Raw genomic sequence first — 6,000 nt, 5'->3', positions numbered from 1 at the left:
ATTATAGTAGTTATATTCTTGCACATAGGGAGCAGTATTATAGCAGTTATATTCTTGTATATAGGAGCAGTATTATAGTAGTTATATTCTTGTATATAGGGAGCAGTATTATAGTAGTTATATTCTTGTACATAGGATCAGTGTTATAATAGTTATATTCTTGTACATAGGGAGCAGTATTATAGTAGTTATATTCTTGTACATAGGAGGTAGTATTATAGTAGTTATATTCTTGTACATAGGGGCAGTATTATAGTAGTTATATTCTTGTACATAGGAGCAGTATTATAGTAGTTATATTCTTGTACATGGGGAGCAGTATTATAGTAGTTATATTCTTGTACATAGGGAGCAGTATTATAGTAATTATATTCTTGTATATAGGAGCATTATTATAGTAGTTATATTCTTGTATATAGGGAGCAGTATTATAGTAGTTATATTCTTGTACATAGGATCAGTGTTATAATAGTTATATTCTTGTACATAGGGAGCAGTATTATAGTAGTTATATTCTTGTACATAGGAGGTAGTATTATAGTAGTTATATTCTTGTACATAGGGGCAGTATTATAGTAGTTATATTCTTGTACATAGGAGCAGTATTATAGTAGTTATATTCTTGTACATGGGGAGCAGTATTATAGTAGTTATATTCTTGTACATAGGGAGCAGTATTATAGTAGTTATATTCTTGTATATAGGAGCATTATTATAGTAGTTATATTCTTGTATATAGGGAGCAGTATTATAGTAGTTATATTCTTGTACATAGGAGCAGTATTATAGTAGTTATATTCTTGTACATAGGAGCAGTATTATGGTAGTTATATTCTTGTACATAGGAGCAGTATTATAGTAGTTATATTCTTGTACATAGGGGGCAGTATTACAGTAGTTATATTCTTGTACATAGGAGCAGTATTATAGTAGTTATATTCTTGTACATAGGGGGCAGTATTATAGTAGTTATATTTTTGTACATAGTGGCAGTATTATAGTAGTTATATTCCTGTACATAGGAGCAGTATTAAAGTAGTTATATTCTTGTACGTAGGGGACAGTATTATAGTTGTTATATTCTTGTACATAGGGGAAGTATTATGGTAGTTATATTCTTGTACATAGGAGCAGTATTATAGTAGTTATATTCTTGTACATAGGAGCAGTATTATGGTAGTTATTTTCTTGTACATAGGAGCAGTATTATAGTAGTCATATTCTTGTACATAGGGGGCAGTATTACAGTAGTTATATTCTTGTACATAGGAGCAGTATTATAGTAGTTATATTCTTGTACATAGGAGCAGTATTATGGTAGTTATATTCTTGTACATAGGAGCAGTATTATAGTAGTTATATTCTTGTACATAGAGGGCAGTATTACAGTAGTTATATTCTTATACATAGGAGCAGTATTATAGTAGTTATATTCTTGTACATAGGGGGCAGTATTATAGTAGTTATATTTTTGTACATAGTGGCAGTATTATAGTAGTTATATTCCTGTACATAGGAGCAGTATTATAGTAGTTATATTCCTGTACATAGGGGACAGTATTATAGTAGTTATATTCTTGTACATAGTGGCAGTATTATAGTAGTTATATTCCTGTACATAGGAGCAGTATTATAGTAGTTATATTCCTGTACATAGGGGACAGTATTATAGTAGTTATATTCTTGTACATAGGGGGCAGTATTATAGTAGTTATATTTTTGTACATAGTGGCAGTATTATAGTAGTTATATTCCTGTACATAGGAGCAGTATTATAGTAGTTATATTCCTGTACATAGGGGGCAGTATTATAGTAGTTATATTCTTGTACATAGGGGGCAGTATTATAGTAGTTATATTCTTGTACATAGGGAGCAGTATTATAGCAGTTATATTCTTGTATATAGGAGCAGTATTATAGTAGTTATATTCTTGTATATAGGGAGCAGTATTATAGTAGTTATATTCTTGTACATAGGATCAGTGTTATAATAGTTATATTCTTGTACATAGGGAGCAGTATTATAGTAGTTATATTCTTGTACATAGGAGGTAGTATTATAGTAGTTATATTCTTGTACATAGGGGCAGTATTATAGTAGTTATATTCTTGTACATAGGAGCAGTATTATAGTAGTTATATTCTTGTACATGGGGAGCAGTATTATAGTAGTTATATTCTTGTACATAGGGAGCAGTATTATAGTTGTTATATTCTTGTATATAGGAGCATTATTATAGTAGTTATATACTTGTATATAGGGAGCAGTATTATAGTAGTTATATTCTTGTACATAGAAGCAGTATTATAGTAGTTATATTCTTGTACATAGGAGCAGTATTATGGTAGTTATATTCTTGTACATAGGGGCAGTATTATAGTAGTTATATTCTTGTACATAGGGGCAGTATTATAGTAGTTATATTCTTGTACATAGGAGCAGTATTATAGTAGTTATATTCTTGTACATAGGAGCAGTATTATAGTAGTTATATTCTTGTACATAGGGGCAGTATTATAGTAGTTATATTCTTGTACATAGGAGCAGTATTATGGTAGTTATATTCTTGTACATAGGGGCAGTATTATAGTAGTTATATTCTTGTACATAGGGGACAGTATTATAGTAGTTATATTCTTGTACATAGGAGCAGTATTATAGTAGTTATATTCTTGTACATAGGGGCAGTATTATAGTAGTTATACTCTTGGACATTGGGGCAGTATTATAGTAGTTATATTCTTGTACATAGGGGGCAGTATTATAGTAGTTATATTCTTGTACATAGGAGCAGTATTATAGTAGTTATATTCTTGTACATAGGGGCAGTATTATAATAGTTATATTCTGGTACATAGGGGCAGTATTATAGTAGTTATATTCTTGTACATAGGAGCAGTATTATAGTAGTTATATTTTTGTACATAGGAGCAGTATTATAGTAGTTATATTCTTGTACATAGGGGCAGTATTATAGTAGTTATATTTTTGTACATAGGAGCAGTATTATAGTAGTTATATACTTGTACATAGGGGCAGTATTATAGTAGTTATATTCTTGTACATAGGAGCAGTATTATAGTAGTTATATTCTTGTACATAGGAGCAGTATTATAGTAGTTATATTTTTGTACATAGGAGCAGTATTATAGTAGTTATATTCTTGTACATAGGGGCAGTATTATAGTAGTTATATTCTTGTACATAGGAGCAGTATTATAGTAGTTATATTTTTGTACATAGGAGCAGTATTATAGTAGTTATATTCTTGTACATAGGAGCAGTATTATAGTAGTTATATTCCTGTACATAGGGGGCAGTATTATAGTAGTTATATTCTTGTACATAGGAGCAGTATTATAGTAGTTATATTCCTGTACATAGGGGGCAGTATTATAGTAGTTATATTCTTGTACATAGGGGCAGTATTATAGTAGTTATATTCTTGTACATAGGGGCAGTATTATAGTAGTTATATTCCTGTACATAGGGGGCAGTATTATAGTAGTTATATTCTTGTACATAGGGAGCAGTATTATAGTAGTTATATTCTTGTACATAGGAGCAGTATTATAGTAGTTACATTGTATTAGATGTACTATTACCATATATATTGCCATGTGTGGTCACATAGCTGGAGGGTCACTCACGGTGTCACTAGTGGAGTTTAGGATTAGTCGGTGGATGACTGTGGAGTATTGGTATAGGATGCGCTTTGCTAGTTAAGAAGGAGGAGTGATATTGTATCTTGTGGTGAAGAAGCCGCGGATTGGTTGCAGTATGTGGTGGGTGTGGAGCGGCTGTGGACAGTGAGCAGTCAGGGTGAGCGCTGAGGACCGGCGGCGGCCGTGTATGGAGATAGTTCGTGTAGACGGAGCTGTTCCGGGACTGTGTGTCAGGATTTGCCGCAGCTGCTGTGAGGAGGGAGCGGTGCAGGCCGGGAGCAGGAGCTGGATACCTGGACAGGTAAAGTCATGTGACCGCAGAGCTCGTTACATTGTATCTCTGAGAATGGAGCGTTGTATCCGGGGACAGCGCAGGATTCTAGAGCAAGTGGTGGCCCTGTATAAGCTCTGTACAGTGGGCTGGGCTGGAAGGAGCGGGTGTATGTGGTCAGTGGGGGTTTTATTGAGCAAGAATTGTTTCCTCCCTGTTCTCTATATACTCGAGTGTCAGTATATACTCCGCAGACGGTGTATACTCGAGTGTCAGTATATACTCCGCAGACAGTGTATACTCTAGTGTCAGTATATACTCCGCAGACAGTGTATACTCTAGTGTCAGTATATACTCCGCAGACAGTGTATACTCTAGTGTCAGTATATACTCCGCAGACAGTGTATACTCTAGTGTCAGTATATACTCCGCAGACAGTGTATACTCTAGTGTCAGTATATACTCCGCAGACGGTGTATACTCTAGTGTCAGTATATACTCCGCAGACAGTGTATACTCTAGTGTCAGTATATACTCCGCAGACAGTGTATACTCTAGTGTCAGTATATACTCCGCAGACAGTGTATACTCTAGTCACAGTATATACTCCGCAGACAGTGTATACTCTAGTGTCAGTATATACTCCGCAGACGGTGTATACTCTAGGGTCAGTATATACTCCGCAGACAGTGTATACTCTAGTGTCAGTATATACTCCGCAGACAGTGTATACTCTAGGGTCAGTATATACTCCGCAGACAGTGTATACTCTAGGGTCAGTATATACTCCGCAGACAGTGTATACTCTAGGGTCAGTATATACTCCGCAGACAGTGTATACTCTAGTGACAGTATATACTCCGCAGACAGTGTATACTCTAGTGTCAGTATATACTCCGCAGACAGTGTATACTCTAGTGTCAGTATATACTCCGCAGACAGTGTATACTCTAGTGTCAGTATATACTCCGCAGACAGTGTATACTCTAGTGTCAGTATATACTCCGCAGGCAGTGTATACTCTAGTGACAGTATATACTCCGCAGACAGTGTATACTCTAGTGACAGTATATACTCCGCAGACAGTGTATACTCTAGTGACAGTATATACTCCGCAGACAGTGTATACTCTAGTGTCAGTATATACTCCGCAGACGGTGTATACTCTAGTGTCAGTATATACTCCGCAGACGGTGTATACTCTAGTGTCAGTATATACTCCGCAGACGGTGTATACTCTAGTGTCAGTATATACTCCGCAGACAGTGTATACTCTAGTGACAGTATATACTCCGCAGACAGTGTATACTCTAGTGACAGTATATACTCCGCAGACGATGTATACTCTAGTGTCAGTATATACTCCGCAGACAGTGTATTCTCTAGTGTCAGTATATACTCCGCAGACAATGTATACTCTAGTGTCAGTATATACTCCGCAGACAGTGTATTCTCTAGTGTCAGTATATACTCCGCAGACAATGTATACTCTAGTGTCAGTATATACTCCGCAGACAGTGTATACTCTAGTGTCAGTATATACTCCGCAGACAGTGTATACTCTAGTGTCAGTATATACTCCGCAGACAGTGTATACTCTAGGGTCAGTATATACTCCGCAGACAGTGTATACTCTAGTGACAGTATATACTCCGCAGACAGTGTATACTCTAGGGTCAGTATTTACTCCGCAGACAGTGTATACTCTAGGGTCAGTATATACTCCGCAGACAGTGTATACTCTAGGGTCAGTATATACTCCGCAGACAGTGTATACTCTAGGATCAGTATATACTCCGCAGACAGTGTATACTCTAGGATCAGTATATACTCCGCAGACAGTGTATACTCTAGGGTCAGTATATACTCCGCAGACAGTGTATACTCTAGGGTCAGTATATACTCCGCAGACAGTGTATACTCTAGGGTCAGTATATACTCCGCAGACAGTGTATACTCTAGTGACAGTATATACTCCGCAGACAGTGTATACTCTAGTGACAGTATATACTCCGCAGACAGTGTATACTCTATGGTCAGTATATACTCCGCAGACAGTGTA

The 6,000-nt window shown here is 36.0% G+C and overlaps 1 protein-coding gene across 1 annotated transcript in view; it reads left to right on the top strand.

Moving 5' to 3' along the window:
• The first annotated feature begins 3,759 nt into the window (after positions 1 to 3,759).
• PAK1 (p21 (RAC1) activated kinase 1) overlaps positions 3,760 to 6,000 on the top strand; it is a 71,841-nt gene continuing 69,600 nt past the window's right edge. The window contains exon 1 of the mRNA XM_073661669.1: positions 3,760 to 3,968. The gene's annotated coding sequence lies outside the window, so the exon portion shown is untranslated. The remainder of the gene's footprint in view (positions 3,969 to 6,000) is intronic.

Source organism: Phyllobates terribilis, unplaced genomic scaffold, assembly GCF_046119375.1.
Source record: "Phyllobates terribilis strain yellow unplaced genomic scaffold, ASM4611937v1 Scaffold_2__4_contigs__length_985480577, whole genome shotgun sequence".
NCBI classification, from domain to species: domain Eukaryota; kingdom Metazoa; phylum Chordata; class Amphibia; order Anura; family Dendrobatidae; genus Phyllobates; species Phyllobates terribilis.
The sequence above is the reverse complement of the archived record's forward strand: the minus strand, read 5'-3'. Positions and strand labels throughout refer to the sequence as shown.